Here is a 12,067-nt window from a genome sequence, read left to right as displayed (position 1 = left end):
GGACACAGTCTACATATCCCTGGCACTGATAAATCTCTGATGTTTAATGGAGATGAGAGGGCATACAGGAGCAAGATATACCAGCTAGATGAGTGGTGTTGCAGCAACAACCCTTGTACTTAACGTCAGAAAAACTAAAGTGCTGATTGTGGACTTTGGAAAGGGGAAGACAAGGGCACTCAGAAGGGGAGAGAAAGAGAAATTTCAAGTTCCTGGGTGTCAATATCTCTGAGGTCCTAACCTGGTCCCAACATATCGATGCAGCTATAAAGAAGACAAGACCGTGGCTATATTTCATTAGGAGTTCGAGGATATTTGGTATGTCACCTAAAAACTCGCTTATTTCTATAGATGTAAGACCATAAAGTATAGGAGCAGAAGTAGGCCATTTGGCCCATTGAGTCTGCTCTGCCAAAAATCATGGGCTGATCCAATTCTTTCAGTCATCCCACTCCCCTGCCTTCTCCCCATACCCTTTGATGCCCTGGCTAATCAAGAACCTATCTATCTCTACCTTAAATGCACCCAATGACTTGGCCTCCACAGCTACTCGTGGCAACAAATTCCACAGATTTACCACCCTCTGACTAATTTCTCCGCATCTCTGTTCTAAATGGACGTCCTTCAATCCTGAAGTCATGCCCTCTTGTCCTGGACTCCCCTACCATGGGAAATAACTTGGCCATATCTAATCTGTTCAAGCCTTTTAACATTTGTAATGTATCTTTGAGATCCCCCCTCATTCTCCTGAACTCCAGGGAATACAGCCCAAGATCTGCCAGACGTTCCTCATACGGTAACCCTTTCATTCCTGGAATCATTCTCGTGAATCTTCTCTGAACCTTCTCCAATGTCAGTATATCCTTTCTAAAATAAGGAACCCAGAACTACACACAATACTCTGTGTGGTCTCATGTGTGTCTTATAGAGCCTCAACATTACATCCCTGCTCTTATATTCTATAACTCTAGAAATAAATGCCAACTTTGCATTCGCCTTCTTCACCACCGACTCAACCTGGAGGTTAACCTTTAGGGTATCCTGCACAAGGACTCCTAAGTCCCTTTGCATCTCTGCATTTTGAATTCTCTCCCCATCTAAGTAATAGTCTGCCCATTTATTTCTTCCACCAAAGTGCATGACCATACACTTTCTAACATTGTATTTCATTTGCCAATTCTTTGCCCATTCCCCTAAACTTTCTAAGTCTCTCTGCATGCTCTCTGTTTCCTCAACACTACCCACTCCTGCACCTTTCTTTCTATCATCGGCAAATTTAGCCACAAATCCATTAATTCCATAGTCCAAAATCATTAACATACATCGTAAAAAGCAGTGGTCCCAACACCAATCCCTGTGGAACTCCACTGGTAACCGGCAGCTAGCCAAAATAGGATCCCTTTATTCCCACTCTCTGTTTTCTGCTGATCAGCCAATGCTCCACCCATGCTTATAACTCCCCAGTAATTCCATGGGATCTTAACTTGCTAAGCATCTTCTTGTGTGGCACCTTGTCAAACGCCTTTTGAAAATCCAAGTACACTTCATCTACTGCATCTCCTTTGTCTACCCTGCTTGTAATTTCCTCAAAAAATTGCAGAAGGTTAGTCAGGCAGGATTTTCCTTTCAGGAAACCATGCTGGCTTTGGCCTATCTTGTCATGTGCCTCCAAGTACTCCTTAATCTAATCCCTAACAATGGATTCCAACAACTTCCTGACCACTGATGTCAGGCTAACAGGTTGATAGTTTCCTTTCTTCTGCCTCCCACCCTTCTTACATAGCGAGTAACATTTGTAATGTTCCAATCATCCGGTACAATGCCAGAATCTATCGATTCTTGAAAGATCATTGTTAATGCCTCTGCAATCTTTCTGGCTACTTCAAGGGTGCATTCCATCAGGTCCAGGAGATTTATCCACCTTCAGACCATTAAGCTGTCATGGTCCCAATGGTTTATTCCCTATCTTGCTCCTAATTTACTTTGATTATGCCTTGATTCCGACCATTTAATTTCCCATTTACTGCTAATTCCCTTTGATGACGTCACACCTGAAACTGCAGTATAAGAATCCCGGCATCACACCACCAGTCGCCAGTTCATTGGTCTATTCCCATGTGATAACTTCGTTTCCTGACCACTTAGAACCATTAGTTCTAAGTTCATCTCCAGTTTCAAGATATTCCATGAAAACCCCATCTCCGTGTCAAGACTTCTCCTGTTTGCTATTCAACGTTTATGTCTGCGCCAGCATCCCCAACTCAATCTCTGTGCCTGTACATGAGTTCTCCTCAGTCGCTCCGTGCAACATAAGCTTCCCGAGCACCTTCTCAGTCGTAATTTTCATTGCACATACTTCACTTCCCTGACACTCTCAAATGTCCAGTATACTGCAGATGTCTTCCACTGTGAAGACTGATGCAAACTACGCCTTCACTTCCTCTGCCATCTCTGCATCTCTCATTACAATATCTCCAGCATCATTTTCTACTGGTCCTATATCTAACTCAACTCTCTTTCACCCTTTTTTATGCAGTACTTCAAAAAGCTTTTCGTATCTTCTTTGATATTAGTCGCCAGCTTCCTTTCATAATTGATCTTTACCTTTCTAATGACCTTCTTAGTTTCCTTCCGCAAGTTTTTAAAAGTTTCCCAATCCTCTATCTTCCCACTAGCTCTGGATTCCTTGTATGCCCTCTCTTTTGCTTTTACTTTGGCTCTGACTTCACTTGTCAGCCACGGTAGTGTCCTTCTTCCATTTGAAAATTTCTTTTTATTTGGAATATATCTGTTTTTGCACTTCCCTCATTTTTTGCAGAAACTCCAGCCATTGCTGCTCTGCTATCCTTCCTGCTAGTGTCCCTTTCCAGTCAACCTTGGCCAGTTCCCCTCTCATGCCATTGTAATTTTCTTTATTCCACTGAAATACCAACACATTGGAATTTAGTATCTTCTTCTCAAACTTCAAAGCAAACTCAATCATAATGTGATCACTGTTCCCTAAGGGTTCCTTAACCTTAAGCTCTCTTATCACCTCCGGATCATTGCACAACACCCAATCCAGCACAGCGGATCCCTTAGTGGGCTCAATAACAAGCTGTTCTAAAAAGCCACCCCTTAGACATTCTACAAAATCTCTCTCTTGAGGTTCAGTACTGGCTTGGTTTTCCCAATCCACTTTCATGTTAAAATTCCCAACGATTATTATGACATTGCCTTTCTGAAACACCTTTTTTATCTCCTGCTGTGATTTGTAATCCACACCCCGTCTGCTGTTTGAAGGCCTGTATACAACTGCCATTAGGGTCCTTTCTTAAAACAACCCATAGAGACTCTGCACCTTCCGATCCTATGACATCCCTTTCTAATGATTTAATATTATTTCTTAAACACAGAGCCACACCACCCCCTCTGCCTACTAACCTATCTTTCCGATACACCGTATATCCTTGGATGTTCAGCTCCCAATGGCAGCCGTCATTTAGCCAAGTTTCAGAGATGGCCACAATGTCATACTTGCCAACCTGTAGCTGAATTTCAAGATCATCCATTTTATTTCTTATGCTACATGCATTCAAATTTAGTATTTTCAGTCCAGTATTTGTTGCTTTCTGTTTTAACTGCACCATGCCTCTGTTGCCCTGTAACTCACCTCACCTCCTGTCTGTCCTTCCTATCATCTCTGTCGCACACTATCTTTGATTTATTTCAGTTTTCCCCTTCCTCAGCCCTATCACTCTGGTTCCCATCCCACTGCCAAATTTGTTTAAACCCTCACTGACAGCTCTATTAAGCCTGCCTGCTAGGATATGGGACCCCTTTGGGTTCACTGTAACCCGTCCTTTTTGTACAGGTCGTACCTCCCTCAGGAGAGGCCCCAATGATCCAGGAACTCGAAGCCCTGCCCGTTACACCAGTCTCTCAGCCACACATTAATATGCCAGATCATGCTATTCTTGCACTGACTAGCACGTGGCACAGGCAGAAATCCTGAGATTACTACCCTAGAGGTCCTGCTTTTCAGCTTCCTACCTAACTCCCTGAATTCTCCCTTTAGGACCTCCTCCATTTTTCTACATATGTCATTGGAACCAACGTGTATCAAGACTTCTGGCTGTTCACCCTCTCCCTTCAGAATACTCTGCACCAGATCCAAGACATCGCGTACCCTGGCACCTGGGAGGCAACACACCATGTGGCTATCTCTCTTAGGCTGACAGAACCTCCTGTCTGTTCCCCTCACTATGGAATCCCATATGACTCCACATTCCTCATCTTCTTCTCTCTCTTCTGCACCACGGAACCAGGCTCAGTGCCAGAGACCAGATCGTCGTGGTCGTCCTCTGTCAGGTCACCCCCCTCAACAGCATCCAAAATGAGATAACGATTACTGAGGTGGATGGCCACAGGTGTGCTCTCCACTGTCTGAGCTCTTCCCTTCGCTTCACCCACATATCTAACTCCTGCAGCCTTGGGGTGACTAACTCCTTGTAGCTCCTGCTCGCTTTCCTTAATAAGCTGCAGGTCATCAAGCCGCAGCTCCAGATCCCTAACATGGTCTCTCAGGAGCTGCATCTCAGTGCATCTGGCATAGATGTGGCCATCCAGGAGACTGGAAGATTCCCAGGGTTCCCACATCTGACACCCAGAGCAAAGTACTAACCCTACAGACATGGTCTCTATTCCTCCAAAAAAAAGCAAGGAAAAAAAATGAAGTCCACTTACCTCGCCGAAGCCTGAATGAACCAAAGCCCTACCACACTGCCTCAGACCACTCCATCAATGACTGCTCCACTAGGCAGTGTCTCCCTTTTATGTCTGAACCTTCCCTGCTCTCCAACTCACGATTGGTGCTCCAGTTATAGCCGAGTTCCCACGAAGCTTTCCCCTTTTAAACTTCGCTCCTGAACCTGTGCACCGCCTCCTCTCTCAGAACTCTTCAACTCATGATTGGTGCGCCGGTTATAGCCGATTTTCCGTGAAGCTTTCTCCTTTTAAACTTCACTTCCGGACCTGTACGCCGCCTCCTCACTTGGAGCTTTCCAATTCACGATTGGTGCGCCAATTATGTACCATGGAGAGCATTCGAACTGGCTGCATGACTGTCATCTATGGGGGGGCTGCTGCACAGGATCGAAGTAAGCTGTAGAGAGTTGTAAAATTAGCCAGCTCCATCATGGACACTAGCCTCTCTAATATCCAAGCAATCTTCAAAGAACGTTGCCTCAAAAAGGTGACGTCCATCACTAAGGCCCCACCACCACCCAGGACTCTTCTCATTCTTACCATCAGGAAGAAGATAAAGAAACCTGAAGACACACACTCAGTGATTCAGGAACAGCTTCTTCCCCTCTGACATCCAATTTCTGAATGGACATTGACCCATGAACATCATCACACTGCCCTTTTATTTCTATTTTTTTGCACTACTATTTAACTATTTTATATTTGGAAATGTATATACTGTATATTTACTATAATTCACATTTTTGTATATTATCAGGTATTGCATTGTACTGCTGCTGCTAAGTTAACAAATTTCACAACATGAACCTGATTCTGATTCTTAATGCTATTGCTCTAATGATAAATCTTTAATACCCTGATCCAAGATGGCACTGGTGAAACACAACAATGCTCTGCAGACAGCTTACAAAACTTTTAAATATAATTACTCTGAAATGCTTTCACTGCAGTCTTCAGACTGTAATTCCCCTTTAAGTAATCTACTTTTGAATCTTCTTAATGAACTAGTAATTTCACAATATAACCATATAACAATTACAGCACGGAAACAGACCATCTCGGCCCTTCTGGTCCGTGCCGAACACTTACTCTCACCTAGTCCCACTGACCCGCACTCAGCCCATAACCCTCCATTCCTTTCCTGTCCATATACCCATCCAATTTTACTTTAAATGGCAATACCGAACTTGCCTCTACCACCTCTACTGGAAGCTCATTCCACACAGCTACCACTCTGAGTAAAGAAATTCCCCCTCGTGTTACCCTTAAACTTTTGCCCCCTAACTCTCAACTCATGTCCTCTTGTTTGAATCTCCCCTACTCTCAATGGAAAAAGCCTATCCACGTCAACTCTATCTATCCCCCTCATAATTTTAAATACTCTATCAAGTCCCCCCTCAACCTTCTACGCTCCAAAAAATAAAGACCTAACTTGTTCAACCTTTCCCTGTAACTTAGGTGCTGAAACCCAGGTAACATTCTAGTAAATCTCCTCTGTACTCTCTCTCTATTTTGTTGACATCTTTCCTATAATTCGGTGACCAGAACTGTACACAATATTCCAAATTCGGCCTTATTAATGCCTTGTACAATTTTAACATTATTTCTCAACTCCTATACTCAATGCTCTGATTTATAAAGGCCAACATACCAAAAGCTTTCTTCACCACCCTATCCACATGAGATTCCACCTTCAGGGAACTATACACCATTATTCCTAGATCACTCTGTACTACTGCATTCTTCAATGCCCTACCATTTACCATGTAATGTACAAAAATGTACAATCTTCTGAAGGACTCTACATACTTAATTCTCAGAAATGCAGGTATGGTACCTTTAAGTGGATGAAGAGACCATGTCCAGAAGCAAGGGAGGAGGGGAGGAGGGGACCCCAAGCCAGACTGAAATGCCGGGGTGTAAAACTTCCCCTACCCAGTATCTTGTTAGCAAATGTATAGTCACTGGAGATAGAAGACCTAAGGACAACATTGCTATATCAGAGGGAAATGAGAGATTTCTGTGTCCTGTATTTCATGGAGACCTGACTCAACTCGGATAAGCTGAATACGTTAGGAAGACCTGAGGGCTTCTTGATATACAGATAAACTGGACTGCTGATTCAAAGTGGGCAAAAGCTGGGGGTCTGTATTTCAGGATAAAATCTTTGGAGTGCTCAGAGGAAACTGCCTTGTCACACTCTTGGCTCCCTGATCTGGAACATCTAATGATTAAGCACTAACCATTCTACATACCAAGATAGTTCTCCTCCGTGACCCTGACCACAGTTTACGTACAAGCAAAGGCCAGTGTTAAGCAAGCACATGAGGTATTGAGTGTGGCGATTTGCAAGCATGAAACAGCCTACCCCAACACTTCTCAAATCATTGAGAGGGACTTTCAATCAGGCTTATTTGACAAAGTCTCTGGTCATTTATCATCAACATATCACCTTCAGCACAAGGGATCCCAACACAAATGACTACTGTTATACTACGATTAGAAATGCCTACTGTTCATTGCCTTGATCACATTTTGGGAAATCTGATGGTCTGGCTATCCTCCTTCTATCTGAAGAGCAAAACAACAAAGAGATGGGCAGGGCAGACAGAGGGGTGGATACTGGATTGTTTTAAGTTGGTCAACTGGGCAGTGTTCAAACACTTATCAAGGGATCTGAATGAATAATCCTTGTTATCACGGATTTTATAAAAATAGTTGTAGATGAGTGTGTTCCCACAAAATCATTCAGAGTCTTAGACCATAAGACTAGATGATATCGGAGCAGAATTAAGCCATTTGGCTCATTAAGTCTGCTTTGCCATTTCATCATGGCTGATCCATTTTCCCTCTCAGTTCTAATCTCCTCCCATCTCCATGATTCTCTCCATGCCCTAATTAATCAAGAATCTATCAACCTCTGCCTTAAGCACTGTATACCCAATGACTTGGCCTCCACAGCTGTCTATGGCAACAAATTCCACGGATTCACCACTCTCTAGCTAAGAAATTCCTTCTCGTCTCTATTCCAAATGGACGTCCCTCTATTCTGAGGCTGTGTCTTCTGGTCCTAGACACTCCCACCAGAGGAAGCACATCTACTCTGTCAAGGCCTATCAACATTTGATAGGTTTCAATCAGACCATCCCCAATCCCATTCTTAGGAATTCCAGTGAGTGCAGGCCCAGAGCGATCAAACACTCCTCCACTGATGAGCCTTTTAATCCCAGAATCATTTTCATGAAGCTCCTTTGAATCTTTTCCGAAGTCAGCATATCCTTTCTTCGATAAGGGGCCCAGAACTGCTCACGGTACTCCAAATGAGGCCTCACCAGTGCCTTTTAAACCTTCACATTACATCCTTGCTTTTATATTCTGAAACTCTCAAAATGAATATGTACTAACATTGCATTTGCCTTCCTCAGCCCTGACACAATCTGCAAATTAACTTTCAGGGAATCCTGCACAAGGACACCAAGTCTCTTTGCACCTCAGATTTTTGAGTTTTCTCTCCATTTAGAATATAGCCTATACTTTTATTTCTTTTACAAAATGCATGGCCATACACTTCCCAACACTGTATTCCATCTGCCACTTGTATTCTCCTGTCTGTCTAAGTCCTTCTGTACCCTCTCTGCTTCATCAACACTATGTGACCTCAACCTATTTTGGTATCATCCACAAATTTGGTCACAAAGCCATCAATTCCCTCATCAAAATCAATGACATATAACATAAAAAGAAGCAGTTCCAACACAGACCCCTGTGGAATATCACTGATCACCAGCAGCCAACCAGAAAAGGCTACCTTTATTCCCACTCTTTGTCTCCTGCCAATCAGCTAATCCTCTATCCATGATACCATGTAATACCATAGACTCTTAACTTGTTAAGCAGCCTTATGTGCGGCACCTTGTCAAAGACCTTCTGAAAATCTAAGTTCACACCATCCACCAATTCTCCTTTGTCTATCCGGCTTGTTATTTCTTCAGAGCATTTCAACAGAATTGTCAGGCATAATTTTCCCATAAGGAAATCATGTTGACTTTGGCCAACTTTATCATGTGCCTCTAAGAACCCCGAAACACATCCTTAACAATCGTCTCCAACATCTTCCCAACCACTAGGGTCAGACTAACGAGCCTGTAATTTCCTTTCTTCTGCCTCTCTCTCTTCAAGAACAGTGGTGTGATATTTGCAATTTCCAGTCTTCAGAACCATGCCAGAATCTATTTATTCTTGAAAAATCATTACAAGCCTCAGAATCTTTTCAGCCACCTCTTTCAGAACCCTGGGGTGTAGACCATCTGGTCCAGGTGACTTATCTACCTTCAGACCTTTCAGTTTCTCAAGCCCCTTCTCCCTAGTAATGGCAACTTCACTCACTTCTGCCTCCTGACACCCTCGAACCTCCACCATACTGCTAGTGTCTTCCACAGTGAAGACGTATACAAAATACTTATTCAGTTTGTCCATCATTTCCTTGTCCCCCATTACTACCTCTCCAGCATTGTTTTCCAACAGTCCAATATCTATTCTCATCTCTTACACTTTTTATATGTGAAGGAACTTTTGGTATCCTCTTTAATATTATTGGCTAGCTTAACTTTGTATTCAATCTTTTACTTTTATAACTTTTGTAGCTGCCTTCTGTTGGTGTTTTAAAAGCTTCCTAGTGCTCTATCTTCCCACTAATTTTTGCTATATTATGTGCTCTGTCTTTGGCTTTTATGTTGACTTTGCCATCTCTTGTCAGCCACAGTTTCATTATCCTTGCTTTAGAATACTTCTTCTTTATATCTATCCTATAACCATATAACCGTATAACAATTACAGCACGGAAACAGGCCATCTCGGCCCTTCTAGTCCGTGCCGACGCTTACTCTCATCTAGTCCCACTGACCTGCACTCAGCCCATAACCCTCCATTCCTTTCCTGGCCATATACCTATCCAATTTTACTTTAAATGACAATACCAAACATGCCTCTACCACTTCTACTGGAAGCTCGTTCCACACAGCTACCACTCTCTGAGTAAAGAAATTCCCCCTCGTGTTACCCTTAAACTTTTGCCCCCTAACTCTCAACTCATATCCTCTTGTTTGAATCTCCCCTACTCTCCATGGAAAAAGCCTATCCACGTCAACTCTATCTATCCCCCTCATAATTTTAAATACCTCTATCAAGTCCCCCCTCAACCTTCTGTGCTCCAGAGAATAAAGACCTAACTTGTTCAACCTTTCTCTGTAACTTAGGTGCTGAAACCCAGGTAACATTCTAGTAAATCTCCTCTGTACTCTCTCTATTTTGTTGACATCTTTCCTATAATTCGGTGAACAGAACTGTACACAATACTCCAAATTTGGCCTCACCAATGCCTTGTACAATTTTAACATTTCATCCCAACTCCTATACTCAATGCTCTGATTTATAAAGGGCAGCATATCAAAAGCTTTCTTCACCACCCTATCCACATGAGATTCCACCTTCAGGGAACTATTCGCGATTATTCCTAAATCACTCTGTTCTACTGCATTCCTCAATGCCCTACCATTTACTTATCAGCATTAAACTCTATCTGCCATCTTTCAGCCCACTCTTCTAACTGGCCTAAATCTCTCTGCAAGCCTTGAAAACCTACTTCATTATCCACAACACCACCTTTCTTAGTATCATCTGCATACTTACTAATCCAATTTACCACTCCATCATCCAGATCATTAATGTATATGGCAAACAACATTGGACCCAGTGCAGATCCCTGAGGCACACCACTAGTCACTGGCCTCCAACCTGACAAACAGTTATCCACCACTACTCTCTGGCATCTCCCATCCAGCCACTGTTGAATCCATTTTACTACTTCAATATTAATACCTAACGATTGAACCTTCCTAACTAACCTTCTGTGTGGAACCTTGTCAAAGGCCTTACTGAAGTCCATATAGACAACATCCACTGCTTTACCCTTGTCAACTTTCCTAGTAACCTCTTCAAAAAATTCAATAAGATTTGTCAAACATGACCTTCCACGCACAAATCCATGTTGACTGTTCCTAATTAGACCCTGTCTATCCAGATAATTATATATACCATCTCTAAGAATACTTTCCATTGATTTACCAACCACTGACATCAAACTTACAGGCCAATAATTGCTAGGTTTACTCTTAGAACCCTTTTTAAACAATGGAACCACATGAGCAATACGCCAATCCTCCGGCACCATCCCCGTTTCTAATGACATTTGAAATATTTCTGTCAGAGCCCCTGCTATTTCTACACTAACTTCCCTCAAGGTCCTAGGGAATATCCTGTCAGGACCTGGAGACTTATCCACTTTTATATTCGTTAAAAGTGCCAGTACTTCCTCTTCTTTAATCATCATAGTTTCCATAACTTCCCTACTTGTTTCCCTTACCTAACACAATTCAATATCCTTCTCCTTAGTGAATACCGAAGAAAAGAAATTGTTCAAAATCTCCCCCATCTCTTTTGGCTCCACACATAGCTGTCCACTCTGATTCTCCAAGGGACCAATTTTATCCCTTGCTATCCTTTTGCTATTAATATACCTGTAGAAACCCTACAGATTTATTTTCACCAAAGCAACCTCATATCTTCAGCAAAACAGGCATGTCAGAAGTTTCACCAGATGTTCCTCCATGCTTCTCCTGTCCATCCCCATCAAATCAGGATTGTGCACGGCCCCTACTTACAGATAACAGACATTCATCCTGGAGTGGCCGCGCATGCTGCTGTCGCGCCACCATTTTCTCATGATTGTAGAGCTTTCTATTTCATTTTCTATTTATTGTAGAGATCTCTTTTTCCAAGCCAAATTTCCAATACCCCTTGAAAACCATGGCTCTCTCAAACTTTTAACCTTTCCTTTCAACCTAACAGGAACATAAAGATTCTGTACCCTCAAAATTTCACCTTTAAATGACCTCTATTTCTCTATTGCATCCTTCCCATAAAATTAACTGTCCCAATCCACTCCTTCTAAATCCTTTTGCATCTCCTCAAAGTTAGCCTTTCTCCAATCCAAAATCTCAACCCTGGGTCCAGTCCTATCCTTCTCCATAATTATATTGAAACTAATGGCATTGTGATCACTGGACCCAAAGTGCTCCCCAACACATACCTCCATCACCTGACCTATCTCATTCCCTAACAGAAGATCCAACACTGCCCTTCTCTAGCTGGTACCTCTATGTATTGCTGCAAAAAACTATCCTGCACACATTTTACAATCTCCAAACCATCCAGCCCTTTTACAGTATGGGTTTCCCTGTCTATGTGTAGAAAATTAAAATCT

The 12,067-nt window shown here is 42.6% G+C and overlaps 1 protein-coding gene across 1 annotated transcript in view; it reads left to right on the top strand.

Annotated features, from left to right (window-relative positions):
- Window positions 1-12,067, top strand: part of LOC140725156 (deubiquitinase DESI2) — a 286,359-nt gene that overhangs the window by 227,155 nt on the left and 47,137 nt on the right. The gene's annotated exons all lie outside the window — the stretch shown is intronic.

Source organism: Hemitrygon akajei, chromosome 3 (genome assembly GCF_048418815.1).
Source record: "Hemitrygon akajei chromosome 3, sHemAka1.3, whole genome shotgun sequence".
NCBI lineage: Eukaryota > Metazoa > Chordata > Chondrichthyes > Myliobatiformes > Dasyatidae > Hemitrygon > Hemitrygon akajei.
Note: the sequence above shows the minus strand (reverse complement) of the source record. Positions and strands in the feature narration are given on the sequence as shown.